Raw genomic sequence first — 19,599 nt, 5'->3', positions numbered from 1 at the left:
GTATATTGAGAGCATATCGATGATGCCATCAACCATGCAAACCTGCCAATAGACATATATCTGAACATTTAGTTTGTGCAAGTATGTCATCCTGTAAAAAAGATCCCATCATGAACCGCATGTACACATACACCTTATGTATGCCTTCAGCAATTGTACAAGACGTGCAAAGTACAATAGCTAGGAGAATTAAAATAACTATCCACATAGAGAATTGACTAGAATATTTCGAAGATATCTCAAACTGTCCCAACTTCACAAACAACAGAACTTGGTGAAAGCAATGTAAGACAAACCCCACTGAATTATAGACACAATATTTCAGTCAATTTTCACTGAATTTCATAAGGAATTCAGCCATAAACCATCTATTTTGTTTACCTATTCACATCAGTTTCACAAATATATATACACTAAAAACAAATCAAGACCAGATCTTGGACATTTTCATTTCTAGAAAAACAACATATGTCTGTATCGAAGTACAGAGAACTTATCAATGCCAAGAAGGAAAAATAGGTACTCACAGCAAGAACAGTCTGCTGCTTTGCACTAAATTCATTTGCTTTCAAGAAAGGGAGAACCAGAAACTCGCCTAAACCACAGCATCGACGAAGAAGCCACCGCTTCCACGGTTGCATCGAAGACATGGAGGAGGTCCTCCATCTAGAGCGCCGGCTTCAGCCTCTTCGGCTGCTGGTGCTAGGGTGCCTTGCCGTCGCCGTCATGGCCACCATGCTCTGCGGCTAGCAAGCAATCCCCCGATGCAACTGCTGCTCCCAAGCAAGGGGAGACATGGAAACCTTCATTTGATGGGGCTTCGTTCCACCGCAGCAGCCACCCACGCCATCATGCCATGTTGTAGTTAGTCGACGAACACCTCAAACAGAACAGCATAAACAGAGTTTAGGTTCAGGAATTATTAAGCATACACAAACAACTAAACATGCACTTAATTGATTAATTACTAGTAGAACAAATACTGAATCAATCAGAAAGTAATATGCACTTAACTGGAGCAAGCATGGGATTCTTAAGCATAGAGAAAGCTACTAGAATGATCTCATTTTATCAGAAGTCAGTGAGAACGCTTTCACAAAGATTATGGATAGTTCAGTTTGTCGGGGATGAAGATTTTGGATGTGTTCGTTTTTGGGACAAGGTGGAATGGAATGGAATCGTTCCATTCCATCCCATCCCATCCCATGCCATTTCATCCATCCTCATGTTCGGTTGATCTGAGAAAGCATAGAATGGAATCAAATGTAATTAATCTAAACATGCAAATAATTAGCCTAATTTAAAGGGATTAGCAATAATTGCCTAATTTAGGCTTCGTCTCCACCATGGACTGGATGAGGGGGACCTCGCCGGCCGCCACGCCGTTGGCCCCCGCCGTCCTAGCCGCGAGCACGGAGGGCCGCCCTTCTCCTCCCCGTCCGCGCCTGCCCCGGTCCGTCGGCGTTGCTCGCCTGGCACGGCGCGGCCGCGCTGCTCCGTCCACCGCCGCGCTGCTCCGTTCGCCGCGCTGCTCCGTCCGCTGCGCGTTGCTCGCCTGGCGCGGCCGCGCTGCTCCGTCCGCCTCAGGCCGGTCGAGGGGAGAGAGGGGAGGCCGCCTCCGCGCCATGCTCGTCCGCCAGCCGTCCGCCTTGTTCCGGTCGAGGGGAGAGAGGGGAGGTCGAGGGGAGAGAGATAAGCGAGGAAGACGCGATTAGCCCAATGACAGAACTCGTTCCACTTTGTTCGACCGATTCGGCCGGACGGGCTCGTTCCGGATGTACAGCGAATATTCGCTTTTGAGGAACGCGTAGGTTCCGTTCCATCCCAGAAACGAACGCAGGAATCGCCCTAAGGAACGACTTGATTCCATTCCGTTCCATTCGGTTCTGAAACCGAACAGACCCCTAGTTACTAATACACGAAATAAGATGGAATGGATAGAAACATGCGATTAAGCTATTTATTACTCACGGGTGTAGTGCTGACCGGCTCCAACCAACACTAAGAGGAGCGACCAGGACGAGAAAAGAAAGAAGATTTCCCGCAGATTTGTGCACTAATCCAAGCAATCCTCGTGCCATACATTTTTTTGATGGGCCCATCGTGTGCCATACATGACATCACAACCTAGAGCGCCATGACACACAACGGATTCACAAAGAGGAAGGCATGTTTTCTCCACTGCTAGCACACTCAACGTGATAAAAAGAAACAAAAAAAAATAGAAGGACAACATGGAGGAGAGGGGGCTCACGGGGCTGCAGCAGGTTAGGGGAGGTGACCGGCAGGAGCATGACGGAGTGGTGGGCGGCAGCAGTGAGCCGGAGATGTTGCCGGCGGCAGCAGGTCCACCGCGCCTCCATTCCTGCGCCGCCGCGAGCGCCAGCGTCACTCCCGTCGTCCGCCGTTACGGACGTCGCGGAAAGACACCGTCGCGCCGACCGGTCGCATCCGCAGGCCACCCACACGCGTGGAGCTCGTAGGCCACCGGACTCTGCCGGCCACAGGGCCGATCGAGAGGTCGAGGCGGATCCTCTCACGCCTCCCTCGATGTGGATCGCTGCAGGGAGGAGGCGGGCCGGGGCGCCTCCCTTGATGTTGGGTGCTCCGGGAAGGGAGATGGCGGCGGTGTACTATCTGCTCTGGCGCACTGGTGGCGGAGAAAGGGGCGGCGGATGGGAGGAGGGACACGCCGGAGGTGGGGGAGACGAGGCACCAGCGAGGGGAGGAGCGGTGGCGCCGGCGAATTTGGGGCGAGAGGAGGATTTCGATGGGGCTGGTACTTAACCAGATTTACCGTCACGCGTTAGTTAGGTCTTAACTCTTAACCAAAATTTAGTTAGGTCTTAACCAAAATTTCGCCTCGCGCCATGCGTTTGAGCCCAAATTTGGCGCCCCCTCCTTGCTCCTGTTGGAATATTCCTGCATTATCTTGCCCTAAAATTACGTTTTTTTTTTCTGTTTTTCGTAGTTATGCAATCAAAGTGACCGTCATTGCATGTAGACGGCGGGGTAGAGCTCAAGCTTGTGGGTCGCGGTGGCGCTGCGTAGTCAGGATGTGACTGTGTTGGTTTGGGCGCGGTCATGGCTGGATGTGTGCGTGAGGGATGGGGCGAGAGAACGAGTGTGATTTGGGAGCGGTCATGGTGGCACTGGTGCGTGAGCGGGCGCCATGGCGAGCAAATAAGGAGGAACGGTTGGTAGGTGGGGCCAAGGGTATGATGTCTACATGATGGCCTCGCATCGAAGGTCGTGCACCCGGAGGAAGTGTGGGCTCGATCCCCCGCATATCAGCAGTGTTTTTCATTGGAAAAGGGATCTTATACAACAATATGACAAGTTTGTAGATAAATGTTCTGGTGGCCTGGAGTTGAGTTTGGCACTACATGTTTAGAATCTTCGTGCGATATAGCCCTATTTGTGAATCAAGTGTCAAATCAGAGTTGTGTATTTGATGTTCCTATTCGTGCCCACCCTCCTCCGTGCCATCTCGCTATCTCCCAACCCTTCCTCCGTGCCACCACCAGTGAAATGGTGTCGGTCGAGGCACTCCCTTACCATCGAGTATTCGTGGTGCCTTTTGATGGCAATCAACGTGTACTTGGGTCTTATGACGGGTGCCTTGAAGGCATCATAAACCTTTGCCTTTTTCTATGTCTCCGACCATTGGACTCTGCTCATTAAAATAAACTCTATTCATTAAAAATATAATATCAAATTTTTAATTAAAATGAAAATTTAATCAATTAGGATTTATTATTTAAAGTATTTCTCTTGTCCTAAATTCCAAGAAAATTCAATAATTAGTAAAACTTCTAAAATAATCAATAGTAATTTATAAAATAAAGAAAACATCAAAAGTAATTTCCTTTTATCATAATTATCATTGTTAGTATTTAAACCTCTAAATTGTATTTACCTTATTTATCATTTTTTATATAAAAAAAATAAGAAAAAGATAAACCCATTATTACCTTGAACTTAAAAGTTGTTTCTTAATTTCAACTTTACTTAACAAATGATTTCTCAACAATGGTTGGACAAATATAAAACCCTAGTTCAGTTATGACTAAAACCCTAACTCCATAATTTTATGTGAAACACTAAATTGCTTTTACTCCTAAAACCCTAGGGGCTTATGAAATGTAATCATATAAACTTAAACCTTACTCATATATCTATACTAGGAAAATAAAAGCATGCTCATGTTCTATTAACATAATACTAGCCCAAATATAAATCAAGTTATTATTCCATGTCTTCATCTTGAATAAGATCATATATGACCAACTAATACCACCTCATGATGAACCCTAATTTATAATTTCATGTCATCACTATTAATCATCATTCATTGATATAATTCCACTTTGATCAACTAAAGTAGCAACCATATATAATGATGTGCCTTATGTGCTAATGCTCAAGTAAATCATACAACTACTATATGATTAGAAACTCATTTCATTTAAAGATCTACCTCATACTTGCTTATGATTCATATAATACTTAATTAGGACACTCAATTGAGAACCATAGTAAACCATAGAAGCAAATAGTTTCTACTTGAAATACTTATTGTTCCTTACATAACATGTTCTTCAAAAGTTATTCTTTTGAAGTAAATAATTAAGGAGTAATCATTAACCATATCCTATAGTATTAAAACTAACCACTATTCTTTATTTGTTAACACTATGCCAATTACTATTTCTTGTGTGCCAATATAATTGTTATGCTCTATTACACCACTTGTATATGATACCGAGTTAACCAAACCCTAATAAGAACCTTGTTTGAAGAATCACTCCAAAAGTCCAACACACCCTAAAGCAATCATCACAACTTACTAATCCTGAATCATCGGGGTTAGGTCACGCTTAGTACGATTGCATATCATACTATGCATTATAGCATTATGACAATTTAAAATAATTCCTTACCGGACGACGATGATGCTATTTGATACGTCTCCGACGTATCGATAATTTCTTATGTTCTATGCCATATTATTGATGATACCTACATGTTTTATGCACACTTTATGTCATATTCGTGCATTTTCTGGAACTAACCTATTAACAAGATGCCGAAGTGCCGGTTGTTGTTTTCTGCTGTTTTTGGTTTCAGAAATCCTAGTAACGAAATATTCTCGGAATTGGACGAAATCAAAGCCCAGGGGCCTATTTTTCCACGAAGCTTCCAGAAGTCCGAAGGAGAGACGAAGAGGGGCCATGGAGGGGCCACACCATAGGGCGGCGCGGCCCCCCCTTGGCCGCGCGGCCCTGTGGTGTGGGGCCCCCGTGCCGCCTCTTGACCTACCCTTCCGCCTACAAATAGCCTCCGTGACGAAACCCCCAATACAGAGAGCCACGATACGGAAAACCTTCCAGAGACGCCGTCGCCGCCGATCCCATCTCGGGGGATCCAGGAGATCGCCTCCGGCACCCTGCCGGAGAGGGGAATCATCTCCCGGGAGGACTCTACGCCGCCATGGTCGCCTCCGGTGTGATGTGTGAGTAGTCTACCCCTGGACTATGGGTCCATAGCAGTAGCTAGATGGTTGTCTTCTCCTCATTGTGCTATCATTGTTGGATCTTGTGAGCTGCCTAACATGATCAAGATCATCTATCTGTAATGCTATATGTTGTGTTTGTCGGGATCCGATGGATAGAGAATACTATGTCATGTTAATTATCAAGTTATTATACATGTGTTGTTTATGATCTTGCATGCTCTCCGTTTCTAGTAGAGGCTGCGGCCAAGTTTTTACTTTTAACTCCAAGAGGGAGTACTTATGCTCGATAGTGGGTTCATGCTCATTGACACACTGGGACGAGTGACGAGAAAGTTCTAAGGTTGTGTTGTCTTGTTGCCACTAGGGATAAAACATTGGCGCTATGTTCGAGGATGTAGTTATTGATTACATTACGCACCATACTTAATGCAATTGTCTATTGTTTAGCAACTTAATACTTGGAGGGGTTCGGATGATAACTCGAAGGTGGACTTTTTAGGCATAGATGCGGTTGGATGGCGGTCTATGTACTTTGTCGTAATGCCCAATTAAATCTCACTATACTTATCATGTCATGTATGTGCATTGTTATGCCCTCTCTACTTGTCAATTGCTCGACTGTAATTTGTTCACCCAACATGCTTTTATCTTATGGGAGAGACACCTCTAGTGAGCTGTGGACCCCGGTCCATTCTTTAATCTTGAAATACAAATCTGCTTGCAATACTTGTTTTACTATTTTCTCTGCAAACAATCATCTTCCACACAATACGGTTAATCCTTTGTTACAGCAAGCCGGTGAGATTGACAACCTCATCTGTTTCGTTGGGGCAAAGTACTTTGGTTGTGTTGTGCGGGTTCCACGTTGGCGCCGGAATCTACGGTGTTGCGCCGCACTACATCCCGCCGCCATCAACCTTCAACGTGCTTCTTGGCTCCTCCTGGTTCGATAAACCTTGGTTTCTTTACGAGGGAAAACTTGCTGCTGTGCGCATCATACCTTCCTCTTGGGGTTGCCCAACGAACGTGTGAAATACACGCCATCAAGCATATTTTACGGCGCCGTTGTCGGGAAGATCAAGACACGCTGCAAGGGAGTCTCCACTTCTCAATCTCTTTACTTTGTTTTTGTCTTGCTTTATTTTATTTACTACTTTGTTTGCTGCACTTATATCAAAACACAAAAAAAATTAGTTGCTAGCTTTACTTTATTTACTGTCTTGTTTGCCATATCAAAAACACAAAAAAATTAGTTACTTGCATTTACTTTACTTAATTCATCATGTTTCCTTTTAATTTTACCACAAAGAACATACCGGTAGGACAAGGGTCTATAATTGGGAGGAACAATATAGAAGAATTTTCACCCATGTTAGTACCGTTGAAGATTTTGAAGATAGACACTTGGTAGAACTTGCTCCTACTTATGAAATTGCTGCTGCTGCTTTAGTTCGCTTGTTGGAAACTAAATTTGTTAATCTCAATCCTATAATCCAATACATGTTTCTTACACTTGGTGATATGGAAGAGGGGGAAAAGAAAGATTTTGTTTTAGAAACCCTTCTTAGAGAATTTGGTGGTCTAGCAAGAGAAGCTAGAAAAGTCTTCGCTAAATTTAATATGATTGGTTCTCATACTAATTTTGTTGGTCTCCTTGAAAAAATGGATATGGATAGGATAAGGTACACTAATAACGCTAATGATGGTGGGGAGATCAAAGCACCAATACCATGTAAACTCCTAGCTATGAATGATGCACTAGAACATAACTATGCTTGGCTTGTTCCTGAAAATTTGTTTGATGAGAGTAGCAAGCCCAAGACTAATGAAAAGGGAGACGCTGAAACTTATGTATCCAATATACTTTGCATGGTTGAGAAAACTCCAAACCCCGCTGTAGGTGCACCACCCTTCGATAATACTTGAGATACACTTTCTGCGCCTAGCTGAAAGGCGTTAAAGAAAAGCGCTTATGGGAGACAACCCATGTTTTTACCTACAGTATTTTTGTTTTATATTTGTGTCTTGGAAGTTGTTTACTACTGTAGCAACCTCTCCTTATCTTAGTTTTATGTTTTGTTGTACCAAGTAAAGTCTTTGATAGTAAAGTAAGTACTAGATTTGGATTACTGCGCAGAAACAGATTTCTTTGCTGTCACGAATCTGGGTCTAATTCTCTGTAGGTAACTCAGACAATTATGCCAATTTACGTGAGTGATCCTCAGATATGTACGCAACTTTCATTCAATTTGAGCATTTTCGTTTGAGCAAGTCTGGTGGCCTAATAAAATCCATCTTTACGGACTGTTCTGTTTTGACAGATTCTGTCTTTTATTTCGCATTGCCTCTTTTGCTATGTTGGATGAATTTCTTTGATCCATTAATGTCCAGTAGCTTTATGCAATGTCCAGAAGTGTTAAGAATGATTGTGTCACCTCTGAACATGTGAATTTTTATTATGCACTAACCCTCTAATGAGTTGTTTCGAGTTTGGTGTGGAGGAAGTTTTCAAGGATCAAGAGAGGAGTATGATGCAATATGATTAAGGAGAGTGAAAGCTCTAAGCTTGGGGATGCCCCGGTGGTTCACCCCTGCATATATTAAGAAGACTCAAGCGTCTAAGCTTGGGGATGCCCAAGGCATCCCCTTCTTCATCGACAACATTATCAGGTTCCTCCCCTGAAACTATATTTTTATTCGGCCACATCTTATGCACTTTGCTTGGAGCGTCGGTTTGTTTTTGTTTTTTTGTTTTGTTTGAATAAAATGGATCCTAGCATTCACTTTATGGGAGAGAGACACGCTCCACTGTTGCATATGGACAAATATGTCCTTAGGTTCTACTCATAGTATTCATGGCGAAGTTTCTCCTTCGTTAAATTGTTATATGGTTGGAATTGGAAAATGCTACATGTAGTAACTCTAAAATGTCTTGGATAATTTGATACTTGGCAATTGTTGTGCTCATGTTTAAGCTCTTGCATCATATACTTTGCACCCATTAATGAAGAAATACTTAGAGCTTGCTAATTTGGTTTGCATATTTGGTTTCTCTAGAGTCTAGATAACATCTAGTATTGAGTTTTGAACAACAAGGAAGACGGTATGGAGTCTTATAATGTTTACCATATGTCTTTTATGTGAGTTTTGCTGTACCGTTCATCCTTGTGTTTGTTTCAAATAACCTTGCTAGCCTAAACCTTGTATCGAGAGGGAATACTTCTCATGCATCCAAAATACTTGAGCCAACCACTATGCCATTTGTGTCCACCATACCTACCTACTACATGGTATTTATCCGCCATTCCAAAGTAAATTGCTTGAGTGCTACCTTTAAAATTCCATCATTCACCTTTGCAATATATAGCTCATGGGACAAATAGCTTAAAAACTATTGTAGTATTGAATATGTACTTATGCACTTTATCTCTTATTAAGTTGCTTGTTGAGCGGTAACCATGTTTACGGGGACGCCATCAACTATTCTTTGTTGGATATCATGTGAGTTGCTATGCATGTCGCGTCTTGTGCGAAGCAAGAGAGATCTACCACCTTCATGGTTGGAGCATGCATGTTGTTAGAGAAGAACTTTGGGCCGCTAACTAAAGCCATGATTCATGGTGGAAGTTTCGGTCTTGGACATATATCCTCAATCTCATATGAGAATAATAATTGTTGCCACATGCTTATGCATTAAAGAGGAGTCCATTATCCGTTGTCCATGTTGTCCCGGTATGGATGTCTAAGTTGAGAATAATCAAAAGCGAGAAATCCAAAATGCGAGCTTTCTCCTTAGACCTTTGTACAGGCGGCATGGAGGTACCCCATTGTGACACTTGGTCAAAACATGTGCATTGCAAAGATCCGGTAGTCCAAGTTAATTAGGACAAGGTGCGGGCACTATTAGTATACTATGCATGAGACTTGCAACTTGTAAGATATAACTGTTCATAACTCATATGCTTTATTACTACCGTTGACAAAATTGTTTCATGTTTTCAAAATAAAAGCTCTAGCACAAATATAGCAATCGATGCTTTCCTCTTTGAAGGACCATTCTCTTTACTTTTATGTTGAGTCAGTTCACCTATCTCTCTCCACCTCAAGAAGCAAACACTTGTGTGAACCGTGCATTGATTCCTACATATTTGCATATTGTACTTGTTATATTACTCTATGTTGACTATTATCCATGAGATATACATGTTACAAGTTGAAAGCAACCGCTGAAACTTAATCTTCCTTTGTGTTGCTTCAATACCTTTACTTTGATTTATTGCTTTATGAGTTAACTCTTATGCAAGACTTATTAATACTTGTCTTGAAGTACTATTCATGAAAAGTCTTTGCTTTATGATTCACTTGTTTACTCATGTCATCACCATTGTTTTGATCGCTGCATCCACTACATATGTTTACAAATAGTATGATCAAGGTTATGATGGCATATCACTTCAGAAATTATCTTTGTTATCGTTTTACACTCTGGGACGAGCGAGAACTAAGCTTGGGGATGCTTGATACGTCTCAGACGTATCGATAATTTCTTATGTTCTATGCCATATTATTGATGATACCTACATGTTTTATGCACACTTTATGTCATATTCGTGCATTTTACGGAACTAACCTATTAACAAGATGCCGAAGTGCCGATTCTTGTTTTCTGCTGTTTTTGGTTTCGAAATCCTAGTAACGAAATATTCTCGGAATTGGACGAAATCAAAGCCCGGGGGCCTATTTTTCCACGAAGCTTCCGGAAGTCCGAAGGAGAGACGAAGAGGGGCCACGGAGGGGCCACACCATAGGGCGGCGCGGCCCCACCTTGGCCGCGCGGCCCTGTGGTGTGGGGCCCCCGTGCCGCCTCTTGACCTACCCTTCCGCCTACAAATAGCCTCCGTGACGAAACCCCCGATGCGAGAGCCACGATACGGAAAACCTTCCGGAGACGCCGTCGCCGCCGATCCCATCTCGGGGGATCCGAGGAGATCGCCTCCGGCACCTGCTCGGAGAGGGGAATCATCTCCCGGAGGACTCTACGCCGCCATGGTCGCCTCCGGTGTGATGCGTGAGTAGTCTACCCCTGGACTATGGGTCCATAGCAGTAGCTAGATGGTTGTCTTCTCCTCATTGTGCTATCATTGTTGGATCTTGTGAGCTGCCTAACATTATCAAGATCATCTATCTGTAATGCTATATGTTGTGTTTGTCGGGATCCGATGGATAGAGAATACTATGTCATGTTAATTATCAAGTTATTATACATGTGTTGTTTATGATCTTGCATGCTCTCCGTTTCTAGTAGAGGCTCTGGCCAAGTTTTTACTTTTAACTCCAAGAGGGAGTACTTATGCTCGATAGTGGGTTCATGCACGCATTGACACCAGGGACGATGTGAGAAAGTTCTAAGGTTGTGTTGTCTTGTTGCCACTAGGGATAAAACATTGGCGCTATGTTCGAGGATGTAGTTGTTGATTACATTACGCACCATACTTAATGCAATTGTACGTTGTTTAGCAACTTAATACTTGGAGGGGTTCGGATGATAACACTGAAGGTGGACTTTTTAGGCATAGATGCAGTTGGATGGCGGTCTATGTACTTTGTCGTAATGCCCAATTAAATCTCACTATACTTATCATGTCATGTATGTGCATTGTTATGCCCTCTCTACTTGTCAATTGCCCGACTGTAATTTGTTCACCCAACATGCTTTTATCTTATGGGAGAGACACCTCTAGTGAGCTGTGGACCCCGGTCCATTCTTTATCTTGAAATACAAATCTGCTTGCAATACTTGTTTTACTATTTTCTCTGCAAACAATCATCTTCCACACAATACGGTTAATCCTTTGTTACGGCAAGCCGGTGAGATTGACAACCTCATCTGTTTCGTTGGGGCAAAGTACTTTGGTTGTGTTGTGCGGGTTCCACGTTGGCGCGGAATCTACGGTGTTGCGCCGCACTACATCCCGCCGCCATCAACCTTCAACGTGCTTCTTGGCTCCTCCTGGTTCGATAAACCTTGGTTTCTTTACGAGGGAAAACTTGCTGCTGTGCGCATCATACCTTCCTCTTGGGGTTGCCCAACGAACGTGTGAAATACACGCCATCAAGCATATTTTACGGCGCCGTTGCCGGGGAGATCAAGACACTGCTGCAAGGGAGTCTCCACTTCTCAATCTCTTTACTTTGTTTTTGTCTTGCTTTATTTTATTTACTACTTTGTTTGCTGCACTTATATCAAAACACAAAAAAATTAGTTGCTAGCTTTACTTTATTTCTTGTCTTGTTTGCCATATCAAAAACACAAAAAAATTAGTTACTTGCATTTACTTTACTTAATTCATCATGTTTCCTTTTAATTTTACCACAAAGAACATACCGGTAGGACAAGGGTCTATAATTGGGAGGAACAATATAGAAGAATTTTCACCCATGTTAGTACACGTTGAAGATTTTGAAGATAGACACTTGGTAGAACTTGCTCCTACTTATGAAATTGCTGCTGCTTGCTTTAGTTACGCTTGTTGGAAACTAAATTTGTTAATCTCAATCCTATAATCCAATACATGTTTCTTACACTTGGTGATATGGAAGAGGGGGAAAAGAAAGATTTTGTTTTAGAAACCCTTCTTAGAGAATTTGGTGGTCTAGCAAGAGAAGCTAGAAAAGTCTTCGCTAAATTTAATATGATTGGTTCTCATACTAATTTTGTTGGTCTCCTTGAAAAAATGGATATGGATAGGATAAGGTACACTAATAACGCTAATGATGGTGGGGAGATCAAAGCACCAATACCATGTAAACTCCTAGCTATGAATGATGCACTAGAACATAACTATGCTTGGCTTGTTCATGAAAATTTGTTTGATGAGAGTAGCAAGCCCAAGACTAATGAAAAGGGAGACGCTGAAACTTATGTATCCAATATACTTTGCATGGTTGAGAAAACTCCAAACCCCGCTGTAGGTGCACCACCCTTCGATAATACTTGAGATACACTTTACGCGCCTAGGCTGAAAGGCGTTAAGAAAAGCGCTTATGGGAGACAACCCATGTTTTTACCTACAGTATTTTTGTTTTATATTTGTGTCTTGGAAGTTGTTTACTACTGTAGCAACCTCTCCTTATCTTAGTTTTATGTTTTGTTGTACCAAGTAAAGTCTTTGATAGTAAAAGTAAGTACTAGATTTGGATTACTGCGCAGAAACAGATTTCTTTGCTGTCACGAATCTGGGTCTAATTCTCTGTAGGTAACTCAGAAAATTATGCCAATTTACGTGAGTGATCCTCAGATATGTACGCAACTTTCATTCAATTTGAGCATTTTCGTTTGAGCAAGTCTGGTGGCCTAATAAAATCCATCTTTACGGACTGTTCTGTTTTGACAGATTCTGTCTTTTATTTCGCATTGCCTCTTTTGCTATGTTGGATGAATTTCTTTGATCCATTAATGTCCAGTAGCTTTATGCAATGTCCAGAAGTGTTAAGAATGATTGTGTCACCTCTGAACATGTGAATTTTTATTATGCACTAACCCTCTAATGAGTTGTTTCGAGTTTGGTGTGGAGGAAGTTTTCAAGGATCAAGAGAGGAGTATGATGCAATATGATTAAGGAGAGTGAAAGCTCTAAGCTTGGGGATGCCCCGGTGGTTCACCCCTGCATATATTAAGAAGACTCAAGCGTCTAAGCTTGGGGATGCCCAAGGCATCCCCTTCTTCATCGACAACATTATCAGGTTCCTCCACTGAAACTATATTTTTATTCGGCCACATCTTATGCACTTTGCTTGGAGCGTCGGTTTGTTTTTGTTTTTTGTTTTGTTTGAATAAAATGGATCCTAGCATTCACTTTATGGGAGAGAGACACGCTCCGCTGTTGCATATGGACAAATATGTCCGTAGGTTCTACTCATAGTATTCATGGCGAAGTTTCTCCTTCGTTAAATTGTTATATGGTTGGAATTGGAAAATGCTACATGTAGTAACTCTAAAATGTCTTGGATAATTTGATACTTGGCAATTGTTGTGCTCATGTTTAAGCTCTTGCATCATATACTTTGCACCCATTAATGAAGAAATACTTAGAGCTTGCTAATTTGGTTTGCATATTTGGTTTCTCTAGAGTCTAGATAACATCTAGTATTGAGTTTTGAACAACAAGGAAGACGGTATGGAGTCTTATAATGTTTACCATATGTCTTTTATGTGAGTTTTGCTGTACCGTTCATCCTTGTGTTTGTTTCAAATAACCTTGCTAGCCTAAACCTTGTATCGAGAGGGAATACTTCTCATGCATCCAAAATACTTGAGCCAACCACTATGCCATTTGTGTCCACCATACCTACCTACTACATGGTATTTATCCGCCATTCCAAAGTAAATTGCTTGAGTGCTACCTTTAAAATTCCATCATTCACCTTTGCAATATATAGCTCATGGGACAAATAGCTTAAAAACTATTGTAGCATTGAATATGTACTTATGCACTTTATCTCTTATTAAGTTGCTTGTTGAGCGGTAACCATGTTTACGGGGACGCCATCAACTATTCTTTGTTGGATATCATGTGAGTTGCTATGCATGTCCAGTCTTGTACGAAGCAAGAGAGATCTACCACCTTCATGGTTGGAGCATGCATGTTGTTAGAGAAGAACTTTGGGCCGCTAACTAAAGCCATGATTCATGGTGGAAGTTTCGGTTTGGACATATATCCTCAATCTCATATGAGAATAAAAATTGTTGCCACATGCTTATGCATTAAAGAGGAGTCCATTATCTGTTGTCCATGTTGTCCCGGTATGGATGTCTAAGTTGAGAATAATCAAAAGCGAGAAATCCAAAATGCGAGCTTTCTCCTTAGACCTTTGTACGGGCGGCATGGAGGTACCCCATTGTGACACTTGGTCAAAACATGTGCATTGCAAAGATCCGGTAGTCCAAGTTAATTAGGACAAGGTGCGGGCACTATTAGCATACTATGCATGAGACTTGCAACTTGTAAGATATAACTTTCATAACTCATATGCTTTATTACTACCGTTGACAAAATTGTTTCATGTTTTCAAAATAAAAGCTCTAGCACAAATATAGCAATCGATGCTTTCCTCTTTGAAGGACCATTCTCTTTACTTTTATGTTGAGTCGGTTCACCTATCTCTCTCCACCTCAAGAAGCAAACACTTGTGTGAACCGTGCATTGATTCCTACATATTTGCATATTGTACTTGTTATATTACTCTATGTTGACTATTATCCATGAGATATACATGTTACAAGTTGAAAGCAACCGCTGAAACTTAATCTTCCTTTGTGTTGCTTCAATACCTTTACTTTGATTTATTGCTTTATGAGTTAACTCTTATGCAAGACTTATTAATACTTGTCTTGAAGTACTATTCATGAAAAGTCTTTGCTTTATGATTCACTTGTTTACTCATGTCATCACCATTGTTTTGATCGCTGCATCCACTACATATGTTTACAAATAGTATGATCAAGGTTATGATGGCATATCACTTCAGAAATTATCTTTGTTATCGTTTTACCGCTCGGGACGAGCGAAACTAAGCTTGGGGATGCTTGATACGTCTCCGACGTATCGATAATTTCTTATGTTCTATGCCATATTATTGATGATACCTACATGTTTTATGCACACTTTATGTCATATTCGTGCATTTTACGGAACTAACCTATTAACAAGATGCCGAAGTGCCGATTCTTTGTTTCTGCTGTTTTTGGTTTCAGAAATCCTAGTAACGAAATATTCTCGGAATTGGACGAAATCAAAGCCCAGGGGCCTATTTTTCCACGAAGCTTCCAGAAGTTCGAAGGAGAGACGAAGAGGGGCCACGGAGGGGCCACACCATAGGGCGGCGCGGCCCCCCCCTTGGCCGCGCGGCCCTGTGGTGTGGGGCCCCCGTGCCGCCTCTTGACCTACCCTTCCGCCTACAAATAGCCTCCGTGACGAAACCCCCGATGCCGAGAGGCACGATACGGAAAACCTTCCGGAGACGCCGTCGCCGCCGATCCCATCTCGGGGGATCCGGGAGATCGCCTCCGGCACCTGCCGGAGAGGGGAATCATCTCCCGGAGGACTCTACGCCGCCATGGTCGCCTCCGGTGTGATGTGTGAGTAGTCTACCCCTGGACTATGGGTCCATAGCAGTAGCTAGATGGTTGTCTTCTCCTCATTGTGCTATCATTGTTGGATCTTGTGAGCTGCCTAACATGATCAAGATCATCTATATGTAATGCTATATGTTGTGTTTGTCGGGATCCGATGGATAGAGAATACTATGTCATGTTAATTATCAAGTTATTATACATGTGTTGTTTATGATCTTGCATGCTCTCCGTTTCTAGTAGAGGCTCTGGCCAAGTTTTTACTTTTAACTCCAAGAGGGAGTACTTATGCTCGATAGTGGGTTCATGCTGCATTGACACACGGGACGGTGACGAGAAAGTTCTAAGGTTGTGTTGTCTTGTTGCCACTAGGGATAAAACATTGGCGCTATGTTCGAGGATGTAGTTATTGATTACATTACGCACCATACTTAATGCAATTGTCCGTTGTTTAGCAACTTAATACTGGGGGGGTTCGGATGATAACCTGAAGGTGGACTTTTTAGGCATAGATGCAGTTGGATGGCGGTCTATGTACTTTGTCGTAATGCCCAATTAAATCTCACTATACTTATCATGTCATGTATGTGCATTGTTATGCCCTCTCTACTTGTCAATTGCCCGACTGTAATTTGTTCACCCAACATGCTTTTATCTTATGGGAGAGACACCTCTAGTGAACTGTGGACCCCGGTCCATTCTTTAATACTGAAATACAAATCTGCTGCAATACTTGTTTTACTATTTTCTCTGCAAACAATCATCTTCCACACAATACGGTTAATCCTTTGTTACGGCAAGCCGGTGAGATTGACAACCTCACTTGTTTCGTTGGGGCAAAGTACTTTGGTTGTGTTGTGCGGGTTCCACGTTGGCGCCGGAATCTCCGGTGTTGCGCCGCACTACATCCCGCCGCCATCAACCTTCAACGTGCTTCTTGGCTCCTCCTGGTTCGATAAACCTTGGTTTCTTTACTGAGGGAAAACTTGCTTGCTGTGCGCATCATACCTTCCTCTTGGGGTTGCCCAACGAACGTGTGAAATACACGCCATCAAGCATATTTTCTGGCGCCGTTGCCGGGGAGATCAAGACACGCTGCAAGGGGAGTCTCCACTTCTCAATCTCTTTACATACAGGTACAGGCTGCAGCCATTCCTAGCCGAGGCGGAAGTTGTTGCAAGTCGTCTGCCGGAAGAGCAGGGATGAGCTGAACCCGAGGCGCGACCGCTGCAGGTCAAACTCCAGCAGGTTGTCCTCCATCATGTGGCCGCCGACCACCACCGACGTCCGCGGGGCGGCGCCGCCGTCCACCACGCCGAGGCAGAGCGCGCCGCCCTTGGCTGGCACCATCGAGTTGGCCCCGAACACCACCCACGACGTGGCCTCGTTCTGCAGCACCAGCTCGAGTGTGGGCACGGCCGGACCGACGCGGGTGCTCCCCACCTTGCTCCCGTCGTAGCAGAGCCTGAACGGCGCCACGGCGGCCACGCGAGGGATCATGGCCGTCTCCGCCGCGAACGCGTCGGTGACCGCCCTGTGGATCGAGCTCTCCGGCCACGGTGTATGGCGCCACCGTGCTGAGCTTGGTGCCGCCCACGCCCAGCTTGTCGATTCCCGGCGAGCGTGGCGTTGAGCGGCACGGCGCGGCCGTTCACCTTGATGGCCGTCACGCCGATGAAGTACTCGGTCGACTTGTCCCCCTTGCCGGACACCCCCGCGGTGCTCACGTTGTTGACGAGGAGGGGCGTGTAGAGGAGCGAGCCGGCGGAGAGGTCCACCCCGGGCTGGAACGCGTAGGGCGCGTCCCCGAAGACGACCGCCCCGGCGGAGGTGGTCGACGGGAGGCAGAGCGCGAACTTGGGCGAGAAGCGGAACGTGGCGGCGAGCTGCGTGGGGAGCGCGAAGCGGGCGCGGCTGAGCGACGCCATGCCGGCGGCGCCCGCCGCGAGGCCCTCGGTGAGGAACTTGGCGCCGCAAGCGAACAGGAACGCCGGCGCGGCGGCCAGCGGGCCCGGCGTCGGGCGGAAGGTGGTGGGCACCGACAGCACGTCGGTGATGAGGTTGCCGCCGGTGGCGACGTGCGTGACGGTGTTCTCGGGGAACCCGCCGCAGGTGTCGTTGAGGCACCCGGGCGACGGCGCGCCGACGCAGCTGGTGGCGCAGGCGGCCGTGCGGGCCAGGCGGCACGGCTTGGACGCGCACGGCACGCGGGCGTAGGAGGAGGACGCGTACGACCCGGGGTCGCAGTCCACCCAGAGCGTGGCGCCGCCCAGGTCGAGCACCGCCGTCACGGGCGTCTGCGGAGTGCGCTGCCGGAAGCTGGTCACGTACTGACTCGTCACGCCGTCCTTGCGCACCGGGAGGACCACGGCGGTCGGGTTCTTGCCGCTGCTGCTCGCCGCGCGGCAGGAGTGCGACGACAGGAGGAGGAGGAGGAGCAGAGCGGTGGCCGTGGAAGCGACGAAATTGGACGAACGTGCCATGTTGGGCTCGGTAGAGTGTGGCATCGGCAGCGGGTGGAGGCTCGAAGAAGATGTTTATGAAGCTGGTTGACTGTCGCGATCCAGCACAGCGAGGCGGGAAGTGGCGGCTAGGCGGTGTGCGAGACGCCGGAATGGACTAGACGAGTGGACTGGGAACTGTATTTTCGTTGAATGATTCTTCATGGCAGGACATGCATACATGGCTCAATTTAATTTCGTATTTTATGGTTGAGACGAGATCCAACCCTTGTCCCCAGATGCTCATTATCCTGACGCATTGACGTGGCACCACTGCCCTTTTGTCGCCGGTCTCTGGCTAAGAGCATTCCCACTCGTTGACGCTCCCCACGCCCAAATCCGGTGAAATTTTCGTCCAAAGCGGCGTTTCTCGGGAAAAAAGAGGATGACCTGCGAAATCCGGACGAAAGAGGAGACACGTGGGCGTGGGTGATTGGTTTTGCTCCATTCGGAGTCCCCGAGCGTTCCCCGGGGAGCCGGGGATGGCGTGGGATCGCCGGATGAATTTAGGCCCAAATCCGGATGAAAACGAGAACCTGGGGGCGCGACTGAGCCGTTTTTCGCCGTCAGAATGTAAAAAACGGCTTGTGGAGGGCTTCTCAGGGAGACGAGTGAAGATGCTCTAACGACTTTGTGGAATGGCGACGCGTCGGCTCAGGGAATACCGGCGAGCGGAGGATGAAAACAGGGGAGGAGTAGGTTTTATTTGGGAAGCAAAAAAAGCTGACCTTGCAGCACGCGGGAGCACGCAACAGCTTTTCCTCCAGCACGCCGACGAGGCGACGCCGGTGGTGAAAGGATCGGCGGGCCATGGATCGAGCTCTGGACCATGCTGCTCTGCTCATCGTGGTGGTCGTGGGCTCTGAAATCGCGGTGCTCACTGGTCTGCTACTCTGGTAATTGCGTCTACAGCTTTACAAATTACAAGCAACAACGAACGAGCAATAGTGTGACAGTACTCAAGTTCGGGGCGAGGTTATGCCTCAGCTCTGAAAGCGTGACATGCGTCACCAATCAGATATCAGCTTAGAGCACCTTCATGGCGCTCCCTACGATCAAATCTGACGATAAATAGCGTCGTACTAAACGAAACTTTGGCGTGCGAGCGCCGAACTTTCAGCCGTCTCCCCAGGTAGACGCCCGAAGATCGGCGTTTTTATCTTAGTTTCACAAATAAATTCACTGTTCGGCGAATTTGATAAATTTTGCAAATATTTGGCTTATTTTTACAAATAAACGTTACAGTTCAACAAAGTAAGCAAATAATTTAACAAGTTTCGAAACAGATCAAACAGAAACTAGTTGGTGTTGGCTCGAAGCCTCCATATATGCTCCACTAGATCATCCTGCAGTTGTTGATGCATTGTGGACTCTCGCATCTCCTGAGATGTCGGTACCTGGTGATTAGGCTGTGCAAGAGGACCCTCTCTGTCATATGGTGCAGGTTG

General features: G+C 45.2%; 1 pseudogene; it reads right to left on the bottom strand.

The window, feature by feature from the left end:
* Positions 1–16,783: 16,783 nt before the first annotated feature.
* On the bottom strand, positions 16,784–18,133 carry LOC124648843 (annotated as a pseudogene).
* Positions 18,134–19,599: the final 1,466 nt, after the last annotated feature.

Source organism: Lolium rigidum, chromosome 4 (genome assembly GCF_022539505.1).
Source record: "Lolium rigidum isolate FL_2022 chromosome 4, APGP_CSIRO_Lrig_0.1, whole genome shotgun sequence".
NCBI classification, from domain to species: Eukaryota; Viridiplantae; Streptophyta; class Magnoliopsida; order Poales; family Poaceae; genus Lolium; species Lolium rigidum.
The sequence above is the reverse complement of the archived record's forward strand: the minus strand, read 5'-3'. Positions and strand labels throughout refer to the sequence as shown.